The 24,254-nt window shown below is 39.1% G+C and overlaps 1 protein-coding gene across 3 annotated transcripts in view; it reads left to right on the top strand.

Moving 5' to 3' along the window:
- The first annotated feature begins 1,034 nt into the window (after positions 1 to 1,034).
- Positions 1,035 to 24,254, top strand: part of itprid2 (ITPR interacting domain containing 2) — a 154,167-nt gene continuing 130,947 nt past the window's right edge. For 2 of the 3 annotated variants that reach the window (XM_043693469.1, XM_043693468.1), the window contains exon 1: positions 1,035 to 1,248. The gene's annotated coding sequence lies outside the window, so the exon portion shown is untranslated. Of the gene's footprint in view, positions 1,249 to 1,624; positions 1,815 to 24,254 lie in introns of those variants that run through there. The other variant, XM_043693470.1, reaches the window with a different exon arrangement.

The raw sequence follows: 24,254 nt of genomic DNA, 5'->3' as shown, positions 1-24,254 counted from the left end.
TACTTTGAGTCCAAACAGCTCAAATGTAAGGGCTACAGATCCTTCTGATTTTTGTGTTTCGGAAACAGTATAATCCGTTTTCTCAGCACGAGAATATTTAAAGAAAACATATTTTTGTACTGTTCATAGACAGACAATAAACATGCAGGCTCGGTTTAAACTTGACTTTGAATTCATAAACCCATTAATTCTCAAACAAATGTATGCCTATTAACATGATGATAGAAGACAGGATGTAATTAAGTGCCCAAACAAACAACGATCTGAAAACTTGCCTTTATTTCTGCATCTTTTCACCTTGAAAAAACAACTATTCCTCATCATGGTTTTATTTTGTGAACCGGACTGGGTGAGTTAAATATTTTAAAGACCATTGTTTATGATGTTTTAAAGTGCTCTATTTGAGTTTATCAGGAAACCGATTTAGGTTTAGAATTTATAGCAACTGGGAACACGGGTTTGTATTTCTTATCCCGAGCGGATGCAACCTTTCATTGTTCTGAGTTGGTTCTACTGTTTTAATACACCCATTGATTCACCATCCTCAGAATCACACGGAGTTAACACTAACAGGCACTAATTCAACATGAATGCAAGAAATCACAGCCTAATAGTGAAAGCACGTCTGAAAGTGAGTAACGTCCCTGACAGAGGAACAATATTACTTAATAGCAATACGTGTCAATCCTATAAAAAGTAAATTTATGACGATTTAATATTAGTTATCGTACTTAAATATAAATCCTATCAGATCAGATTTTCCTCTGCCGCAATTTTCCCTACCTAGCAAAATCTATCCTTGTGAAGCTGACATTTTAGACAGCGAAACATGATTTGTTTACAAAACGTCAACATCTTTGTTCCTGGCGAACTACAAAAAAGTTCAGAAATTGGATTTAAGTCTAAAAGGTCAACACTCTTGTCACCAGTAACTTTTTCAATAATGGCAAGTAGTTTGATACAGCCGTCCACCAACCCCTGAGCTCTGCGGCGGTGTAAGGGGATATTTCTATCCTGGGCCATTGGCTTCTGTTGATGCCCACTGTATTGACTGGACGCTGAGATTGAACTCTCGCTGCTGTTGCTGTGACAGGCTCAAAGAGCTGCCGGCCCGGGAAAGCTTTGTTTTAGGGAGTGTTTACAGAGAAAAGAAAAACGGAAGCGGAAGTACTCCAATAAGTTGGGCAAGTTTAGTGAGATCGATTGTGAATTTCCCACTAAAAACGCAGGGAGACTCGGTCTGATGCGGTAGGAAGTTCGTAATTTCCCTATTTCACTTGTTATTTGTGAGCGAATGTTTTATGTGTGAAGTTGGAGTAAATACCAAAACAGCACAACCGCTAGGACTCAACAGATAGACACGTTCACGGAGAGAGAAAGAGCGAGAGGAGGGAGGGAAAGTTGCTCTCTGAGAGCAACGGTGGTTGGCAGACGATAAGTGTGTGTATGGGGGGGATAGAGTAAGCAAGCAAGAAAGAAAGTGTCTGAGTGAATGAGAAAAAGTGAGAGTGTGGGAGGGAGTGGTGTGTGTTTGTGTGCGGGAGAGAAGTCTGAGTATGTGAGAAGGGGAGAGAGAGTGTAATTGTGAAGGGGAGAGAGAAGAGTTTGTGTATGTGTGAGGGAGAGGGGATGTGTGTATCTCTGTGGGGGAGAGAAAACGGAGTGTGTCTGTGTGAGGCAAGAGAAAAAAATCTCGAAGCAGAAGAAATGGAGTGGAGACATGGAAACAGGAGAGTGGGAAAACTGAGAAGTGGACACTGAACCATACAGAGCGAAAGCAAACAAAAGGGAAGTTTTCACTTCTTGTGAAGAGGGTAAGAACCTGCGAAGTGAGGGGGCACAATAACCAGGAAATGAAAATTTGAGATGGAAGAGAAATTGAGAGTTGTGGAAAGGGAGATGAAAGAGGGAAACTGAGAAAAACTTTGGAGGGCTTGAAAACTAAGGAAATAGTTAAGAAAATATCAGTAAGAGATCAGTGTTAGGGACAGTGAGAAAACAGAAGAATTGGGGAAGGTGAGAATAAAAGAAGGGACAAGAGAGAAATGTGTTGATTGAGTTGGAGACAGCTAATGAATGGGACAGAAGAGAAATTGGAATGTGAGGTAAAGTTGGCAGGGAAATCTGAAGTGGGAAGAGGGAGAGTGAATAGGCTGGAGCCACAAAAATTCTGATCTAGGGTGAGGTGCATATATATGTGATGCTGGAGGAGGGCATGAGGTGGGAATGGGTGAGGGCATCGTAAAACTAAAGGCAAGAATGGACATTTAAAATTTGTCATTGGAAGAATAAAGATTCATTGTAGGTCACTTAGGATGAAGGTGTTGGATCAGTTGTTTTGAAATGGAATGGGGGATAAGGAATCAGAATTTCACAGTACAGTGAGTGGAAAGCATGAGAAGTGGTGGATATAGTCGAGTCTGAAGGTGACTAATGCATGATGAAGGTGTTGGTAGCAGGTGACCTTTGAGTAAGGGTTCGACTTTTAGTTAAAAGATTAAGAACAAGCGAAAGGAAGGAGATTTAGAGGGGATTTGAGGAATTTGTTTTCACCCAGAGGGTGGTAGGAATCTGGAAAGCACTGGATGAGAGGGTAGTTGAGCTGGGTAACCTCACAAACTTTAAAAGTTTGAATATCATTACATTCCAGGCTATGGACCTTGTGCAGAAGAAAGTGAGGACTGCAGATGCTGGAGACCAGAGCTGAAAAATGTGGTGCTGGAAAAACACAGCAGGCCAGACAGCATCCGAGGAGCAGGAGAATCGACGTTTCGGGATAAGCCCTTCATCAGGAATCTTCAGGAAGGGCTTATGCCCGAAACATCGATTCTCCTGCTCCTTGGATGCTGCCTGACCTGTTGTGTTTTTCCAGCACCACATTCTTCAACTATGGACCTTGTGCGGACAAGTGTAGGTAGTAGTGTACGTTTGGCAGAACAGGCTTGATGGGCCAAATGCTCTCCTGTACTGTATGATTCTAGAAGTTTTAGAGGTGGAAGTAACTGTATTTTGTTAGGCATTAGGCCCCAGCTCAGGTCTGAAAAACATTCTGATGGTGTAAAGGATTTGCATAAGCCAGAAGGTCCACTGCTTTTTATCACTTATATAAATGATTTGGATGTGAACATAGGTGGTACAGTTAGTAAGTTTACAGATGACACCAAAATTGAGGTGTAGTGGACAGCGAAGAAGATTACCTCAGAGATCGATAGGCCAATGGGCTGAGGAGTGGCAGATGGAGTTTAATTTAGATAAATGTGAGGTGCTACGTTTTGGAAAGGCAAATCAGATAAGGACTTATACACTTCATGGTAAGGTCCTAGGGCGTGTTGCTGAATAAAGAGACCTTGGGAGTGCAGGTTCATAGTTCCTTGGAAGTGAAGTTGCAGGTAGATAGGATAGAAGATATTTGGTATGCTTTCCTTTATTGGTCAGAGCATTGAGTATAGGATTTGAGAGGTCATATTGTGGAGGTACAGGACATTGGTTAGGCCACTCTTTGGAATATTACGAGCAATTCTGGTCTCCTTCCTATCAGAAGGATATTGTGAAACTTGAAAAGGTTCAGAAAAGATTTATAAGGACGTAGCCAGGGTTGGAGGATTTGAGCTATAGGGAGAGGATGAGTAGGCTGGGGTTGTTTACGCTGGAGTGTCGGAGGCTGAGGGGTGATCTTTTGGAGGTTTATAAAATGAAAAGGGGCATGGATAGGATGAATAAACAAGATCTTTTCCCTGGTGTGGGAGAGTCCTGAACTAGAGGGCATAGGTTTAGGGTGAGAGGGGCATGATATAAAAGGGACCTGCGGGGCAATTTTAAGGGGAGGAAAGTTATGATAGTGTGAAGAGTGCTGAGAAGAGGGTAAAATAGATTACTGGGGAAGATATTGTGATGGAAGGAGAGAAAGCTGGAGGAAGAATGACATACTGGGAAGGATAAAGGAAGCTGAGTGATGTAATGAAGAGTGAACTAAATCTGTGTGGGAAGGTCTTAGTGTATAGTGGGAAGGAGAAATGTGAACTTGGAGCCTGAGGAAAAGGGGATCAATGGAAGATAGCGAGAGACTGACTGCCGGATTCCAACAACAAAACCTCAGCACGACTGCAGCTAGTACAGAAATGAGGGTATGAATTAACTTTACCCAGGAGTAAGGCAAAGTTTTAATGTTGTTGTCTTAGATTATTTCGTCTTCATATTGGTTGCAGTATAAAACCAATATGTGTGCAGCTAGTTACTTATGTATACAAAATTCACCAGATGGAACAATTCCTTTGCTTTAAATGCTACAATATGTCAGACTAGGATACCAATGAACAAAACTCTATACATTTTAAATGGTCTTTGAACAGACCTCTCAAATATTAATTCTGATCTCTCTGCACCTTCTCTGTGGCAGTAACCCTGTATTCTGCATTTTGTTCTGCTACCCTGATGCACTTTGTATGGTCTGATCTGCCTGTATAGCACACAAAACAACACTTCACTGTAACTTGGTACATGTGGCAACAGTAAATCAAACTCAAATGCATTTGTTTGCATGCACATGTCGAACTCTGCTTCGCTTGAATATATTGCAGTGTGAGTATAGCTCAGTGCTGTTCCCTTGGATGTAATATTTACACAAGACAGATTGGAAATAACATTTTATGCAAAAGCATTTAAACATTAGAATAATTTGTCTCAATTGGTTGAGGAAGCTGGTTTAATTTTCATCAGATAAACACTTTTTAAACAAAGGTTGTTAATGGTGATACAGGGCAGGAGAAAGCTGTGTTAATGCACTAATACTGCCATTGACCAAATGATGTCCTTACATATGGAAATCTTGTGAAGTAAGTGGTCTTGATCAAATGCAACACCAGTGTTCAGCCTCTTAGTGTGCAATAACATTTTGCTTATTGTTTGGAGAAATATACTGTAGATAAATAATCTCTTTAGATTGTGTTGTAAATGGAAAACCCATACTTTGTTGTAGCACAAAACATAAATATATCTATATCCATATGAAGGACAGTGAAACAGTGATATTCCAATTAAATTTCCATCCATCAGTTTTTGGGAGAGCACAGAGCTAGAGAATTCCATTGTGGTATGTGACAATTGGCCATAGGAATAATTGATTTAACTGTAAGATTACTTCATCTTCTAGCTACAGTATATGGTTAGAATTGGAATTTAATTATTCCAGACAAAAATGCTTTCATAGCAAATTTGCAAACCAAGTTATTTTTAAAAAATAGAGATTCAATCCAGTGGTTTCTTATATTAGTTATAGCTGAAATGTATTTTTATATGTCTACATTTAAGCTTGTAATTTGGTATATCGCTCTTTCTGTACTTCTGTCCTCAATTGAGATGTCAACTTTGAAGATATGAATGCTATAAAATACATTAATGTAGTAAGAGATTGAAGGTTCAGTCCATTAATATGCTTGTTAAAACTATATGGCATGTGCTTAGTTTTAGTATAGTCACTGGGCCTTTGCAACCTATTATTTTCATTGATTTTAAAATGACTCAACCTTTCAATCATGGGCTGCAATAAAAGTTGGAATGATAAACCAGTAGCAATTTAGTTTGTTTTTCTTTTTAGATTAGAAGTGTTTGGAAATATTTTATTAAAATGAAAGCATAGAAATGTTGTAGATCCCAAATGTCAGCCTTAACTCTGATGTGTAAATGTATCTGGTAGTGAGATAGATCATAACTTATTGTTTGCTATTCAGTGTATTAACATCTTGCACTGTTGGTGAAGTGGCATTCATTGTTTGTACTTTTTGAAATTTGGCTTTAAAATATTATGACCAGTGTAGGTGTTTCTACCAGACATGATTTGTAGATGAGATTTATAAGCTAGAAATTTTTAAAAAAGATTTAGATAATTTTATTTCATTTATGCTTGAATAATTTAAAATTTAATTTTGTAACATTAATATTTTACATGTCAAGTAGTTGATCTCCACTAATTAATAGTCAGAAATATAAGTCCGTTAACAACTTGAGGTTGTACATCAACTTTACAGGGCAATTAAGTTAGTCATGGACAAAAGGAAGAAGTTTTTTTGTTTTCCTCTTTTAGTCTGTTACAGAGGTGAATTTTAATTTTAAAATTTTGTTTTATTTCTTTACCTTTTGAAATACACATGGTGTGTTCCACCCACTTTGTTTGTGGAGTCAATTCTTTAAAGACTCATAACAAACTTTGTTTTGCACTAAATCAGAAGGGACGGTTTATTTCAAACATTATACCTAGGAATTATTCACAACATTTGTACCCAAATGCTGACATGGAAGAATGATGAGAAAAGATGGGGGAAAATAATTATAATTATGAATTCCTTAAAAATCAAAGATTAATTCATGTGAAATAGAATCTGGTAAGTCATTATTTATTGAAATTTTGCAGCTGGTTAGTGGAGCAGAATTCCTTTTTTTTTGTAGAAGCACAGATTACAGTCAAAGGTGCAGCAATATAATTTGTGTAGGCTGGGAAATCAGTTCAACTTTTCAGGTGTAATAAAGAATTCTTTCCAAGAATCAGGTTTTGAGGGAGGTTCTACATTAGTGGAAGGCTGCGGTTAATCCTGGAGCTGTTTTACTGTGGACTGTAAAAAGACTAAAAGAAGTCAAAGCAGTATAATTAAAGCTGTTCAGAAAGCAGCAAATTTTAGTAATCAAAGTAAGGTTCCTAGGGGCAGTGGTTTTGATGTCACTCATTAAACATCATTACATGTTTCAGGAGATGATCGAGTAGTCTCTTAGCATCGTATGATGTATAATGTGCTTTAAAGGTTACTGTTGCTCAGAACTGGCTGAGCATAGACTTTGTATCAGTTGTTCCTTTGAGTTGACTTGACCGTAGTGTGTATCACATTCCACTAGGATAATGCAAGTATTTGTCCCCTGGTTACTAATAATCAGAATTTTGTAGAAACTGTAGTCAATTAGCATTCCATATGCTGGCAGATGTGTTGCCAATCCAGCAAAATATCAATTTAAAACAAATCAAGGGAGTATAAAAGAAAAAATATTTGTCTTTTACATTTGGTACTATCCTGTCAAATCGAATGAAAATAACCAAACTTTTAATTCACATTGTGCTCCCACGTTAGAGGCACACTGATTTGAATGGAGCAGCTCCTTCCTGTTTCTTCTCCTTCAGCAATTTTGGTTTCCTTTCCCTTAACTCCTCCCTGCCAAGAAGTGCAGCTACTTAAATGATTTGCAGCTTCTGAAATTCTGGAAAGAAAGAATTCCATGTGATGCAAAAACACAGCCATTGGTAAGTAAATGAGTAGATTCTTATTCCAGGAAGATTGGAGAGGTGTGAAAGCAAATCTTAGCAGGACCTATACACTTAGTGGTGAGGTCCTCAGGAGGGTTGCTGAACAAAGAGACCTTGAAGTGGAGGTTCATAGCTCCTTAAAAATGGAGTTGCAGGTAGATAGGACAGTAAAGAAGGCATTTGGTATGCTTTCCTTTGTTGGTCAGCTTATTGAGTACACGAGTTGGGATGTCATTTTGCAGCTGCACAGGACATTGATTAAGTCACTTTTGGAATATTGCATGCAATTCTGGTCTCCTTCCTATTGGAAGGATATTGTCAAACTTGAAAGGTTTCAGAAAATATTTACAGGGATATTGCCAGGGTTGGAGGATTTGCGCTATAGGAAGAGGGTGCACAGGCTGGGGCTGTTTTCCCTGGAGCGTCGGAGGCTGAGGGGTGACCTTATAGAAGTTTATAAAATCATGAGAGGCATGGATAGAATAAATACACAAAGTCTCTTCGCTGGGATGGGGGAGTACAGAACTAGAGGGCATAGGTTTAGGGTGAGAGGGGAAAGATATAAAAGAGACCTATGAGGCAACTTTTTCACGCAGAAGGTGGTACATGTATGGAACGAGCTGCCAGAGGACATGGTGGAAGCTATTACTCTTGCAACATTTAAGAGTCATCTGGATGAGTATATGAATAGGAAGGGTTTGGAGAGATATGGGCTGGGTGCTGGCAGGTGGGACTAGATTGGGTTGGGATGTCTGGTCGGCATGGGTGTGTTGAACCGAAGGATCTGTTTCCACTCTGTACGTCTCTACAATTCTATGACTCCTTTTCCATTCTCCTTTCATTTGCACCGGTGCACCCAACTGGGAAAAAAATTGGCACATCTTTTACATTTATTGTGTGAAAATGCTCTGTTAAGTATTACTGTAATGCAATATGTGAATAATTACAATATAATATACTTTTGGTTAAAATTGCTTTGGATAAAAGATAGCAGCAACTTGATGTAAAAGTTCATTAAAGCACAACAGTGATCTTTAATCATAATAGATTTAAAATTGTGTGATTTCTTTCATATTTGCTAAATTAAATATGTTGGTTATTTGATTCCATTCCTAAAGTTAGTCACAAAGGATCAGCTTTACTTTTTCTGCTTTTATATCTTGCATAAAGACCTTTTACCCAGAAGTGAAATATGTTGCAAAGAGCTGTGTTTCTTCTGTCATATTCTTTGCAAGGAAAAGTTAGTTAACGGAATTACATGTTGATATTTATTAAAGTTACTGAAGTGAAATAAAACAAAAAGCTGGAGAGCAACATATTAAATTGTAGTTATTCATAGAGTCATAGTGTCATACAGCACAGAACAGACTGTTCTATCCAACCAGTCCATATCGACCATGTTCCCAAACTAAACCTGTCCCACCTGCCTGCATTTGGCTCATATCCCTCCAAATCTTTCTTATTCATGAACTTATCCAAAAGTCTTTTGAACATTGCAACTGTACCTGCACCCATAACTTCCTCTGGCAGTTTGTTCCACACACAAACCATGCTTTATGTAAAAAAAAAACAAGTTTCCCCTCATCTTTTTAAAATCTTTCTCCTCTGACATTAAAAATATGCAGCCTAGTTTTAAACTCCCCCACCCTAGGAACAAGACTTTTGCTATTCACCTAAACTATGCCTCTCATGATTTTATGAATTTCTATAAGGTCACCCCTCAAACTCGTGTGGTCTGGTGACATTGTCTCAATCTATCCAGCCTGTTTTATAATTCTCATCCTCCATTCCCAGCAACGTCCTGGCCAATCTTTTTTGAACCCTCTCCAATTTACTAATATTCTTTCTATATCGGGGTAAGCAGATTGGCAAATATCAGGTTCCCAAGTCTAGGCCTCAGTGAGTTTTTTTATGAACCTCCCTGAAGACCTGAAATAGGTACAACTAATGAAAATTTTACATGGTGATTACATCTGTCTGGAGGCAATGTCAGTTATGGGGTGGGAAGCAGGTTTCCAATATACTTGATTTGGAGATGCCGGTATTGGACTGGGGTGTACAAAGTTAAAAATCACACAACACTAGGTTATAGTCCAACAGGTTTAATTGGAAGCACACTAGCCTTCGGAGCGACGCCTGATGAAGGAGCGTTGCTCCGAAAGCTAGTGTGCCTCCAATTAAACCTGTTGGACTATAACCTGGTGGTGTGTGATTTTTAACTTTCCAATATACTGTTTGTGTTTATCTTCTTTAAACCAGTGCAAATATTGACAGAAATGTAATGCGCTCTGTATGTAATTTGCACTACAAAGCTTCTGATGGTTTGTGTTTGTTTTTGGTACTTGTGGGTGAATGGTGCTGAAAATCGAGTTAACCCAATGGAAACTCCAGATTAGATTGTTAACATTCAGTGGGGGGGTCATTTGTTGCAAGTTTTTGTTCTCTGATCATTAGAACAATGTTTCTTTTAAAGATTGGTAGATCTGTAACTTTTAATGCTGAGGCCTGATTGGGCTGACACTGTTATTTTCAAGAATTACTGTGTGAGCTTTTTATATTAGTGTGTCTGTAAACGTGTGTGACACTCGGTTTTTTTGTTTGCTATCTGCATCTAGTTTTTGGTAAAATGTATACATGTTTTCTGTTGTCCAAAGTTTCCCTCCTCTGTATATTCTGGAATGCTTTGGGATTATGAGAAAATTCTCCGTAGCATCTGTTGTACTGGGAAAGAAGAAGTCAAGTTCAAAAATGCTGATCTACTAATCCATAAGTGAATCATGCAGATGGTTTGGGAAGTTGTAGTTTCCTTCTGCTATCTGTAACTCTTTGGTTCCCATCTACAAGCTGTACAAATCATCAACAGAGTGATGACACTTAACATCCAATGGTGTGGCTTGAAGCTGCTTTGTTGTGTACAATTGTGTTGTCTAGGATTTCTGCCTAATGATTGGGATTGGCATTAAGGAAATTCTGCCAGGACATTTCAACTTTTCCCTTTCATCTTCAATCTTTGGCTGATATTTGGACAGAATGGTTTGCATCTGATTTGCCAAATAGTTTTCTTGAACTGGAGTAAAATTCAAAGACTTAAGGGAGTGAAGACTTTCGGCATCAACTTTTTTAAAAAAGCTCTTCTTAACAAATAGACACTCAAATGTGAATAGGCAAAAGTGAGGACTGCAGATGTTGGAAACCAGTGTCTAGATTAGAGTGGTGCTGGAAAAGCACAGCAGGTCAGGCAGCATTAGAAGAGCAGGAAAATCAGGATGCTGCCTGACCTGCTGTGCTTTTCCAGCAGTACTCTAATCTAGACTCAAAATTGAATGTTTAGTTAAAGTAAGTATGTCATACTTGAGTTAAAGTGCCATAACTTGTAATTAAAAGACTACTGAGACATTGTTAATGTATTGTAACTTGATTGTACTTGGTAGATTTGCTTTTGGTTTGCAAAGAGAACAAACAGTTTAACATTTTCCTGTATGGCTCAGTTGGTAACTATATGATATTCTTTTGTGTAGTCACAGACACCCATGTGGTTTCTGGTGGAATTACTAATTTTTACTTTAGATCTCTTTCAACCAAGTTATGACCTGGTTAGAAATAGCTGAGCCATAGGAGAATAAAAGCTGGAGTAATGGGTAGGATGTGACTTGTGTTGCCCTGGATATTTCACGTGTGGCATATTTGACATTTTATTGTTAGATTAGTTGCAATAATAAAATGATTATTAGAGCAACAGAATTTTAAATGTCAGAGTTATTGGGTTATCCATCGAGTAATGAGGTCAGTGCTGACAGGCATAAAGTGCTTGAAGGGATGTAACACCAGGTTTGAGCATAAAGGTTTTTGTTTTGGATTTTGGGTAAGAATGAAAGATCCAAAGTCTGGTTGCTAAATCTACTGCTGATAGATAGGAAAGTAAATTGTATAGAAGGCATATGTAGGCGACAACGGGTCATAGGTTAATTGAGTGGCAAGGAGCTGGGAAAAGAGGAACAATGTGGAAAAAATGTGGAACTGTCCATTGTGGCACAGCAAATGAAGAAGAGTCATTATCATCCAAATAGTGAGGGATTGTAGAACTCTGAGATGCAGAAGGATTTGGGTGCCGTAGTACATGAGTTGCAAAAGATTGGTATGCAGGTATAGCAATTAATTAGGAAAACAAAGAGGATGTTTGTTTATTGTGAGGGGAATTGAATGCAAGAATGAGGAGGTTGTGCTTCAGAATATTGCAGGATCATGGAAAGACCACATCTGGGTGCTGTGTACAATAGTGGTCTCCTTAATTAAAGAAGGACACAATTTCATTAGATACAATTCAGGAAAGGTTGATTAGACTAATACTGTGTATGTACAGTTTGTCTTGTGAGGAAAGATTGAAACAGACTTGGCTTGTATTGCTGGAGTTTAGAAGAGTAAATCCTAAGAGTTCTTGATTGGGAGAATGTGGAAGAGTGTTTCTTCTTCTGGGAGAATCTAGAACTAGGAGTGACTTAAATGGGTGAGATCCATTCCTGAAGAAGGGCTAATGCCCGAAACGTCGATTCTCCTGTTCCCTAGATGCTGCCTGACCTGCTGCGCTTTTCCAGCAACACATTTCCATCTGAGATCCAATTTTGAATAACAGAGAGAAATTGTTAACATTTCTAGTCTGGTATGACTTTTTCAGAATCTTATGAAAAAGAGTAATACCAAACTCCAAAGTTAATTTTGTTTCTCTCTCCATGTATGCTGCCAGACTTGTTGAGTTTCTCCTGAATTCTTTGTCTTTATTACAGAATAAATTTGACTCCCCATGGTATTTAAGATTTTCTTCTCATCTGCATAGTTTATTGAGGCAAGTGATGGGGAAATCAATATTGTTCTTGTACTTAAATGGAATCCTTATTGAAATATTTTATAGTGAACCATATAATTTTTGGGTTTTTATTTGCAAAATTTACTAACATGGAGAATGAACTTTGGTGTATATTTGTGGTAAAAGAGATTTTTATTTGTCTAGCCATTAATCTTTTATATAGAAGCTCAATGTTTTTGGAAATTATGTCAACTTTTTGAATTTTTTAGATGACTTTTGCTTAGTTGGTCTGCTGTATTCATGTGGAATCATTGTTATAAGGCCTGACCAATGACAACTCAGGACATGATAACCTATCATATTACTGTTAGTCTTAGACATACCAAAAGTTTACATAAGACAATTACTTTTTGTTTAAAAATAAAAAGAAGGGATTTACAAGCCAAAGATGGCTGGGGATGGACATTGTAATTCAGTGTCTGTAAAATTCCTCCATGGATCACCCTTCATCTTGATAGAGAGAATGGAGGGTGTCAAGGAACTTCAGATAGAAAAATTCAAAGGAAGAGATGCAATGCAATAGCTGATCTATAATCGCCTTGCTTGCAAACATGGTTGAGGCCGATTATCACCTCCGTGGAAACCAACTCTTGTAAGTTCTGTCCCAGCCCATGGAAATGATGAGAGATAAAAGAAAGTATTTATGTGCATAAATACTTTCCCCATTTAGGGATATGCAAGAGATGGGGTTAAAAGAAACAAATGCAGCACAGATCTGTGTGCAAATCAGGTGTTCTAGCATTAGGAGACTGGAGATCCTGGCTGTAAAACATATACTAGGACACCCTTTTACATGCAAGTAAAGGGAAAAGTCTGTCAATCACTTATTGCAGGAAGCAAACTACAAGTCAGCAAAACCACCATTGAGAAGGAAACGGTTCAACTTCCTTTAGCTAACTTGCAGATCCAAGAATCTCCAAGTCCATGTGTCTGAGGTCAGTCGTATCAGAATCACACAACATACCAGCCTCAGTGTTTCAACATTTACTCCTCATGTACAAGTCAAAAATTGATTTGGGTCATTTTTTATAACTGTTATGTATTTCCTCATTTCTTATTTCTAATGCGTATATGTTTAACTTTTATATTTTTCCTTGTGTTAACTAATAAACTCATTCGTCCTTTCACCTAAGAAATCCTGGTTACATTGACATCTTTTAAAATCTCAATACATTTGAACTGCGGGAAAGGATCCCTCCTGTTGAGTTAAACTGTTTGCAACCAACCATGATGAAGGGAGCATTGAATAAAGAAGGGAATCCAGATCTTCCTCCTTTGGGAGTTTCCGATCCAATAATGCAATGATTGGGAATTCTCAGCAGCAGAATAGTTGCAACACTCAGGTAGTGAGATGGTATGTTTTCATTAAGTTGAAAATCATGTATTTTTAAGGAAAGAGTGTACAGACTTGGAACAGGTTGGAAATTTGCACTTGACACAGAGTATTCAATATGTTGTAATGTTATTCTCCTGGCTTGCTGGCATATAGTTTTGTTGATATTGTAGTATTATTCACTAACACTGAAGGTTCTAAGGTACCTCACACATTTGTTATTGTCATTGGTCATTCCTAAAAAATGAACCTGAACTGTGAACTGGATTTTGCCTTCAGTGGTGAAACAAAGGAGCTTGCTATTGACCTTTTTAATGACATTGCCTACAAAGATTTTGCAATTTCTATGGCATGATTTCTCACTCTCTCAGTGGCAGCTTAAATCTGGTGCTAAGTCAGGGGGAATCTCCAGGCTACTTTAAAAATATCCGTGATATTAAAATCACACACCAGTGTGACATTTGTGAAGATAGAGAGAGCTTTTGAGTATTGTTGATGAAATTGCCAGTAATTATGAACTTAGTATGCTGTCCAGCACTCCGTTTCTTACTAAATTTGCAAATGACACCAAAATTGGAGGTGTAGTGGACAGTGTAGAGGGTTACCTCAGATTACAACAGGATCTTGACTACATGGGTCAATGGGCTGAGAAGTGGCAGATGGAGTTTAATTCAGATAAATGCACGGTGCTGCATTTTGGGAAAGCAAATCTTAGCAGGACTTACACCATTAATGGTAAGGTCCTAGGGAGTGTTGCTGAACAAAGAGACCTTGGAGTGCAGATTCATAGCTCCTTGAAAGTGGAGTCACAGGTAGATAGGATAGTGAAGAAGGTGTTTGGTACATCAACTTTAAAAATATCCGTGATATTAAAATCACACAGAAGTGTGACATTTGTGAAGAAAGAGAGAGCTTTTGAGTACTGTTGATGAAATTGCCAGTAATTATGAACTTAGTATGCTGTCCAGCACTCCGTTTCTTACTAAGTTTGCAGATGACACCAAAATTGGAGGTGTAGTGGACAGTGTAGAGGGTTACCTCAGATTACAACAGGATCTTGACTACATGGGTCAATGGGCTGAGAAATGGCAGATGGAGTTTAATTCAGATAAATGCACGGTGCTGCATTTTGGGAAAGCAAATCTTAGCAGGACTTACACCATTAATGGTAAGGTCCTAGGGAGTGTTGCTGAACAAAGAGACCTTGGAGTGCAGATTCATAGCTCCTTGAAAGTGGAGTCACAGGTAGATAGGATAGTGAAGAAGGTGTTTGGTATGCTTTCCTTTATTGGTCAGAGTATTGAGTACAGGAGTCGGGAGGTCATGTTGCGGCTGTACAGGAATTGGTTGGAATATTGCGTGCAATTCTGGTCTCCTTCCTATCGGAGGAGAGGTAAATGTGAGGTGTTGCATTTTGGTAAAGCAGGACTTGCTTACACACTTAATGGTGGTGTCCTGGGGCGTGTTGCCACACAAAGAGAGCTTGGGGTGCAGGTTCGTAGTTCCTTGAAAGTAAATTTACAGGTAGACAGGGTAGTGTAGAAGGCGTTTGGTATACTTGCCTTTATTGGACAATGCAATGAGTATAGGAGTTGGGAGGTTATGTTGTGGCTGTACAGGACACTTTTGGAATACTGTGTGCAATTCTGGTCTCCCTGCTATAGGAAGGATGTTGTGAACCTTGAAAGAGTTCAGAAAAGATTTACAAGGATGTTGCCAGGGTTGGAGGATTTGAACAATAGGGTGTCAGAGGCTGAGGATGACCTTATAGAGGTTTATAAAATCATGAGGGGCATGGATAGGGTAAATAGACAAGGTCTTTTCCCTGGAGTGGGGTGTCCAGAAGTAGAGGGTATAGATTTTAAGGTGAGAGGGGAAAGATTTAAAAGGGACCCGGGGGTTACTTTTTCACAGGGGGTGGTGCATGTATGGAATGAGCTGCCAGAGAAAATAGTGGAGGCTGGTACAATTACAGCATTTAAAAAGCATCTGGATGGGTATATGGATAGGAAGGGTTTACAGGGTTATGGGCCAAGTGCTAGCAAATAGGATTAGATTACTTTGGTTGGCATAGACGAGCTGGAGCAAAGGGTCTGTTTGCGTGCTATACAGCTCTATGACTCCAAGTTGCTGAGACTTGCTTGAGTAGTTCTTGGAATTTGGGAATATTTTAATGCACTCTGTTGCATAAAGTTACATTGGCGTGTACAGAACAGACCAGGGAATTCAGCCCATTGAGTCCATGTTGGTATTTATGGTCCACTTGAGCCTCCTTCCGTCTTTCATCACTTAAGTCTGTCGTTGTAACTCATATTTATTTAGCTCCCCCCGAAATTCATCTGTGATAATCACTTCAACGATTCACTGTGGTAGTGACTTGAGCATTCTTTTTGAAAATGTATTCTTTCATGAGGTACGGCGTCTCTGGCTCGGCCAGCATCTAATACCGGTCTCAAACTGTCCTTGAGAAAATGGGGTGCAGGTGTATCTTGGTTTTCTTGTTTTTCTAGGTAAGGTCATGAGTTTGGAAGGAGCTGTTGAATAACACTTGATGAGTTGCAGCAGTGTATCTTGCAGGTACTGTGCAGTGCTGCCATTGTATATCAGTGGTAGATGGGGTTCCGATCAAGTTGCTCCATTTTCAATGGTGTTGAGCTTTTGCAGTATTATTAGAACTGTAATCAAGCAAGCAAGAGGAGAGTATTCATCTGATTTGTGTCTTGTAGATGGTCTATGGGTTACGGGGAATCAGGAGGTGAGTTAGGTTCTGCAGTTTCTGACCTGGTCCTTTAGCTATCATAGTCAAAACGTGTGATGCTGGAAAAGCACAGCAGGTCAGGCAGTATCTGAGGAGCAGGAGTGTTGCAGTTTCGGGCATAAGCCCTTTATCAGGAATACATTTCTAGGTAAGGTCATGAGTTTGGAAGGAGCTATTGAATGAGCCTCCTTATAACTACCATATTTATGTTATAAAACTAGTTCAGTTTCTGGGCAATGGTTATCCCCAGAATGCCAGTTGCATGGGATTCTGCAACAGTAACATAATTGAATGTCAAGGGACAATAGTTGGTTTCTCTCATCAGCAATTGTCATTACCTGGCACTGTGTAGCCTGTTTTATTTTTGCCTCTCATCAACTCGAGCCTGGATATTGTCCAGGGTCTTGCTACACTTGGACTTGGACTGCTTCAGTGTCTGCAGATTGTGAATTGTTTTGGATGTTGTGTAATCAGCAGTGAATATTCTCATTTCTGACCTAATTATGAAGAGGCGGTTATTTGATGAAGCAGCTGATGCTGGTTGTATCTCAGATGTTACCCTGAGAAATGTCTCTGCTGGTGCTCTGAGACTGAGATGACTGTCCTCCAACAAACACAGCCATCTTCTTTGGTGCTAAGTACTTCCCTTAGTTCCCTTTGACTCCAATTTTAGTTGGGTTCATTGATGCTACACTGATTCAAATGCTGCCTGGTTGTTAAAGTTAATGACTGCTACTGTATGGGTAAAGAAGTTTTTTTATTCCTGAACTTTCAATTGGATTTCTTAGAAACTACCTTCTATTGATGATTTCTTGCTATGCTCCTCCACAGATGAAAAAATATTTTCTGTGCCTATTCTATCAAAACCCTGGATGTTTTTAATAACTTTATTGGGTCATCTCTGCCTTTTTACAGGAGAAAATATTGGTAGTAATTTCTAATTTCATTTCAAAGAACCTGATGTTGGCAATTAATCATGGCTACAGAGGTGGGGAAGCATTTAGTTCGTTCTTGGTAACATTGTATTTCAACATCACTTAAAGAACACAACGTAGCCTTTAGATCTTCAGATTCTAAAACACTTGCAAATAACTTGAGGGTGTGTTTTGTTTGTTTGAAAAGAATGTTTTCATTGAAGCAGTGGTACCTCAAATAAGTTACATTGATTGAAGTTGACTACAATTGAATTACAGACATTTTTGCATGCAACATTAAGGACTTTGAACTGTGCAGTTTAAAGGATTAAGGTTTTAAGGTGCGATTTTCTTATTTTGAGGTGAGTAATGTTTGTTCTTAGGACTTGATTTCTTTGACATTAGTTTCTTCTTAACACCCCCTTCACAGGAAGAAATGAAAGCAGTGAAACTCACTATTTGCTAACCAACATATATCTTTGACAGAAAGTTTCCAAGTAATTATTTAATTTAAACCCAATATTTATCGCTACTGAACCATATACAATGCATAGCAAAGCACAGTGTGTGGATAACAGACTAGGCATTATTGTTTTTCTGCATTTAAAATATTATTTATACAAAAGATATAATTAATGTTAGTATAAACTTTTAAGGTGTGCCTAATGATGATGCTTTCACAGTTTTTTGTTTGTTTTTGTATAACCTAAATATTTGGTATGAAAGAAAGTCGTGCAAATACTGTGCTAGAGAAATGGATTTTTCTTTGGGCTTTTGACATTTTGTAACAATGAGTCAGTAACTACTTCAAGAATGCTGTATGTGGCATCTGCGAATTGATGTCCTTTTGGTGTGCGTAATTCCTGTTAAAAGAAATTCTGTTTCTAATGAACATAGGGATAAACAAACTTGCTGATTATTGATTAAATTTTCTATATTTGTGTTTGTATACAAAACTGAGTTATGATTATAACTAACTTCTGTGTTGATTATTTATTTTGTAGGTGGCAAATTAATGTATATCTGCAGAAGTAAGCGTGAGGAGCTCATGCAATTTATTGTCACTAACTTGGTGCACTTCTATAGAATTATGGAATAATTGAAACTTATAATACAAAGGAAGGCCATTTGATTGTGCAGGCTGTTTAAAAGGATAGTCATGCTTAGTGTCACGTCCTTATTTCTTATCTGAAACCTTTCAAGTTCCTCATTCTCAAGAACCTGTCCAGCTCCCCTTTTTGAATTATTTATGGAACCGACATTTAACCACCTTTCAGGTAGTGCTTAACATTCTGGCAACTTCCTTGTATTTAGTAAAAATGCATTTTTTTTTCAAATTTTAACAATTACATTTTCCATTCTTTGTGAAGGAGTGCAAACAATATGGTAAATACCGTCGACCAACATAAGAAGCAGTAGCTCTTTGGGAGAAAAGTGAAGGAGGATTTGTACTTGTGTTATGGGAAGAGAAGTGATTCATCCGAGAAGTGATTCATCCGAAAAGTGATCCAGTTACTTCCTTAAGTAATCTGTCGCTCTGGTGTGCATGATGTGGCTATTGGAACAGACAAGGGAGTTGACAAAATGGATGCAGAAAGATTGTTTCCCCAAGTGGGAGAGTCTAGGACCAGAGGACATAATCTTCGAGTAAAGGCTTGCATATTTAAGATAGAGATGAGGGGGCATTTCTTTTCTTGAGACGAGTGACTCTGAGGATTTTGTTTTTACACACACAGGGCTCTGTTGAGCTGGGATGTTAAGTATACTCAAGGCTGTTAAGTATGACCCAGTGTGTACACATCTGGTGATCTCACACTTAACTCCATATCAAAACATATATTTATCACTTTGCCAAGAAGAGTTTGGGAACCTTACCAGATGGTGGTGAGAGCAATGTTTTTTTACAGCAGTTACTTGAACCAAGGTTTGCTATCTCCAAGGGTTGCATAATCTTGCTGAAACTAAAAGATTTCTTGCTGCATTGTCCAAGTTTATGTTTGCATTAACTTTGGAGCAGTTATTAAGATGTTTGGTGTAGTTAGCATTGGATATACTTTACTGAGATATCATGGAATGGCTGATCTTGAGACAACTGGTTTATGAGAAGTTAAGGGCTCTTAGCACTTTTGTTGGTGAGAGTTTGCCTTTGAACCTACTGTATCATTCCGCAAGATCTTGGCTGATTGATCCCAATTCCACCTTCCTGTACTATTCCTGAAACACTCAGTTCCTTAAAAATCCAAATTGACTTGAATTTACTCAACAACTGAGCATCCATGACTCTTCTGGATAGAGAGTTCCTGAGATTTACAAATGGTCAGCTGATAGCCCAGGCAAAGGAATCTCTTGGTGTATACTCTGTTAAAGCTCTGAAAAATTTAATATGCTTCAATGAAATCACCCCTCATTCTTCTAAACTCTGAGGCAGAAAGGCTTTGTCACTCAATCTCCCTTAACAGGACAATTCTCTCAAAACAGAAATCCATGTAATGAAACATTGTTGCACATCATCAAAGACAAGAATGGTCTTTCTAAGGTAAGGGGAACAAAACTGTACACAGTATTCCATATGTGGCATCACCAAGATCCTAATAATTATGCTAAGACTTCTCAACTCTTGAATTTGAATCCTTTTGTGATAAAAGTTAAACTGCCATTTGCTTTCTTATGTTGTTATTATGTGCAAGGACATCAGGTCCTCCTGAATATCATTTCCCATTCTCTCTCAATTTAAAAGCAAATTCTGCTCGTGTTTTTCATTTGAAAGTTGAAGACTTTGTATTTCTCCACATTATAATCCATTTACCATGTTTTTGCTTGCTCACTTAATCTGTCTATATTTCTTTGCAACAATTCTCCAAGCTCACTAACCCACCTATCTTTGCATGTCATCAGCAAATCTAAGTATATTATACTCTGCCACCTCTTGATGGTCATTGATACAGAATATAAAAAGCTGAGGCCCAAGCACTGTCCGATTTACACTGTATCATCCTAAAATGGCCTAATCATTTTTGCTTTGTTTTCTGTCCATTAAGCAATGCTTGTACATTAACCTCAGTTCCATGAGCAGTAATTTGAATACTAACTTTTTGTGACATCTTATGTATTTTAAAAAGCATTCAATGACATCCATTGGTTTGTCTTTTATGGTGCTCTAGAGCATAGAACATACAGAACAGGAACTTGACCTTCAGCTCACAATGTTACTTCGGATCCTGCCAAATATTCCTCTTGAAGGGCTTTTGCCTGAAATGTTGACTCTCCTGCTCCTTGGATGCTGTCTGACCTGCTGTGCTTTTCCAGCACCACACTCTCAACTGCCAAATTAACTTCATCCCTTCTGCCTGCCCATGGTCCATAATCCATCCATTCCTTGCTTATTCGTGTGCCTATCTAAAAGCCCCTTAAATGCCCCTATCATCTCTGCCTCCACCAATCCCCTGAGCATTCCAGGCACCTACGACACTCTGCATAAGAGTGCCCCTCACATCTCCTTTGAGCTTTCCTCTCCTCACCTTAAATGTGTGCCCTTGAGTATTAGACATTTCAATGCTTGGAAAAAATCCCAACTCTAATTCTATCTATACATCTTTTAATTTTACAAATTTCTATTACGTCTCCCCTCAGCTGCCTCTGCTCCAGTGAAAACAAGGCGAGTTTGTTCAGCCTCTCCTTATAGCTCATACCCTCTAATCCAGGCAGCATCCTGGTAAACCTCTTCTGCACCCTTTTCAATGGCTCCACATTCTTCCTGTAATGTGGTGACCAGAATTGAACACAATTCTCTAAGTGCAGTCTAATGAAAGTTTTATAAAGCTGCAACATCACTTCCTGATTCTTGTACTCAGTGCAATAAAGGCATGTATGCCATATGCTGCCTCTACCACCCTATCTACTTGTGTGGACACTTTCAGGGAACTATGGACTTGAATGCCAGGATGCCTTTGTTAAGGGTCCTGCTACTAACTGTATCCTTGCCCCCTTAGCATTTGATTTCTCAAAGTGCAGCACCACACACTTGCCCAGATTAAACTCCAACTGCCATTTCTCTGCCCATTTCTGCAACTGATCTATATCTCGCTGTGTTCTTTGACAACCTTCTGCACTTTCCAATCTCCAGCAATCTTTGTATCATCTGCAAAATAAATTTGTTAGTTAGAAAGCTCTGAAAGGACTGGAAAGCAAGATTTTCTTCATAAATCCTTGCTGTCTCTAACAAATTGTTACACTTTTCCAAATAACTTGGTAACACATCTTAAAATTCATTCATGGGATGAGTGTGTCACTGGCTCGGTATTTATTGCCCCATCCCTGATTGCCCAGAGGGTAGTTAAGAGTCAACCACGTTTTGGTAGGTCCGGAGTTATGTCTCGGCCAAGCTAGGTAAGGATGGCAGTTTCCTTCCCTGAAGGACATCTCTAATAATAGATTCCAGTGTTTTCCCTTAGAAGACCACAGCTTCCTGTTAAATCTTTCCTTTTCTCAAGTACCAGGATAATAATTGCTACTTTCTAATCCATGGGGAAAAGTTCTCAAATCAAAGGAATTCCAAATGGTCAAAACCAATCTCTGAATCTATCTGTTTTAGGATGTAGGCTGTTGGGTTAAGGGGATTTTTGTTTTTGGTTTTAGTCATTTTTGAGTCATAGAGAGATATAGCACGGAAACAGATCCTTCAGTCCAACCCGTCCATGCCGACCAGATATCCCAACCCAATCTAGTCCTATCTGCCAGCACCTGGCCCATATCCCTCCAAACACTTCCTATTCATGTACCCATCCAGATGCCTTTTAAATGTTGCAATTGTACCAGCCTCCACCACATCCTCAAGCAGCTCATTCCATACACGTACCACTCTGTGTGAAAAAGTTTGCCTCTTAGGTCTCTTTTATATCTTACCTCTCGCCCTAAATCTATGCCCTCTAGTTCTGGACTTCCCCACCCCAGGGAAGAGACTTTGTCTATTTATCCTATCCATGCCCCTCATGATTTTATGAACGCATATAAGGTCACCCCTCCGCCTCCGACGCTCCAGGGGAAACAGCACTAGCATATTTAACCTCTCCCTATAGTTCAAATTCTCCAACCCTGGCAACATCCTTGTAAACCTTTTCTGAACCCTTTCAAGTTTCACAACATCTTTCCGATAGGAAGAAAACCAGGATTTCACGCAATATTCCAACAGTGGCCTAACCAATGTCCTGTACAGCCACAGCATGACCTCCCACCTCCTGTACTCAATTCTGACTAATAAAGGAAAGCATACCAAACGCCTCCTTCACTGTCCTATCTACCTGCGACTCCACTTTCAAGGAGTTATGAACCTGCACTCCAAGGTCTCTTTGTTCAGCAACATTCTCCAGGACCATACCATTAATGGTATAAGTCCTGCTAAGATTTGCTTTCCCAAAATGCACCACCTCACATGTATCTAAATTAAACTCCATCTGCCACTCCTCAGCCCATTGGCTCATCTGATCAAGATCCCGTTTTAATCTGAGGTCCACTACACCTCCAATTTTGGTGTCATCTACAAACTTACTAACTGTACCTCTTATGCTCATATCCAAATCATTTATGTAAATGACAAAAAGTAGCAGACCCAGCACCGATCCTTGTGATACTCCAGTGGTTACAGGCCTCCAGTCTGAAAAACAATCCTCCACCACCACCCTCTCTTCTACCTTTGAGCCAGTTCTGTATCCAAATGGCTAGTTCTCCCTGTATTTCATGAGATCTAACCTTGCTAACCAGGCTCCCATGAGGAACCCTGTCCAATGCTTTACTGAAGTCCAGATAGATCACGTCCAACAGTCCCCCTTATCAATCCTCTTTGGTACTTCTTCAAAAAACTCAATCAAGTTTGTGAGACATGATTTCCCATACACAAAGCCATGCTGACTATCCCTAATCAGTCCTTGCCTTTCCAAATACATGGACATCCTATCCCTCAGGATTCCTTCCAACAACTTGCCCACCACCGACATCAGGCTCACTGGTCTATAGTTCTCTGACTTGTTCTTACCACCCTTTTTTAACAGTGGCACCATGTTAGCCAACCTCCAGTCTTCCGGCACCTCACCTGTGACTATCGATGATACAAATATCTCAGCAAAGGGCCCTGCAATCACTTCTGTAGCTTCCCACAGAGTTCTAGGATACACCTGATCAGGTCCTAGGGATTTATCCATCTTTGTGTTTCTAGACATCCAGCACTTCCTCCTCTGTAATATGGACATTTTTCAAGATGTCACCATCTATTTCCCTGCGTTCTATATCTTCCATGTCCTTTTCCACAGTAAATACTGATGCAAAATACTCATAGTATCTCCCCCATTTTCTGCAGTTTCACACAAAAGCCCCCTTGCTGACCTTTGAGGGGCCTTTCCTCTCTCAAGTTACTCTTTTGTCCTTAATGTATTTATAAAAACCCCTTGGATTCTCCTTGACTCTATTTGCTGAAGCTATCTCATGTCCCCTTTTTGCCCTCCTGACTTCCCTCTTAAGTATATTCCTACTTCCTTTATACTCTTCTAAGGATTCACTCGATCGATCTTGTCTATACCTGACATTTACTTCCTTCTTTTTCTTAACCAAACCCTCAACTTCTTTAGTCATCCAGCATTCCCTATACCTACCAGACTTTCTTTTCACCCTAACAGGAATATACTTTCTCTGGATTCTTGTTCTCTCATTTCTGAAGGCCTCCGATTTTCCAGCCGTCCCCTTACCTGCGAACATCTGTGCCCAATCAGCTTTTGAAAGTTCTTGCCTAATACCGTCAAAATTGGTCTTTCTCCAGTTTAGAACTTCAACTTTTAGATCTGGCCTATCCTTTTCCATTGCTATTTTAACTCTAATAGAATTATGGGTCACTGTCCCCAAAGTGCTCCCCCACTGACACCTCAGTCACCTGCCCTGCCTTATCTCCCAAGTTTTGCAGGTTTTGCAAAAGGTCAAGTTTTGCACCTTCTCTCGGAGTTACATCCATATACTGAATCAGAAAATCCTCTTGTACACACTTAACAAATTCCTCCATCTAAACCCTATACACTATGCCAGTCCCAGTCTATGTTTGGAAAGTTAAAATCCTCTACCAT

This window comes from Chiloscyllium plagiosum, chromosome 7 (genome assembly GCF_004010195.1).
Source record: "Chiloscyllium plagiosum isolate BGI_BamShark_2017 chromosome 7, ASM401019v2, whole genome shotgun sequence".
Classification (NCBI taxonomy): domain Eukaryota; kingdom Metazoa; phylum Chordata; class Chondrichthyes; order Orectolobiformes; family Hemiscylliidae; genus Chiloscyllium; species Chiloscyllium plagiosum.
The sequence above is the reverse complement of the archived record's forward strand: the minus strand, read 5'-3'. Positions and strand labels throughout refer to the sequence as shown.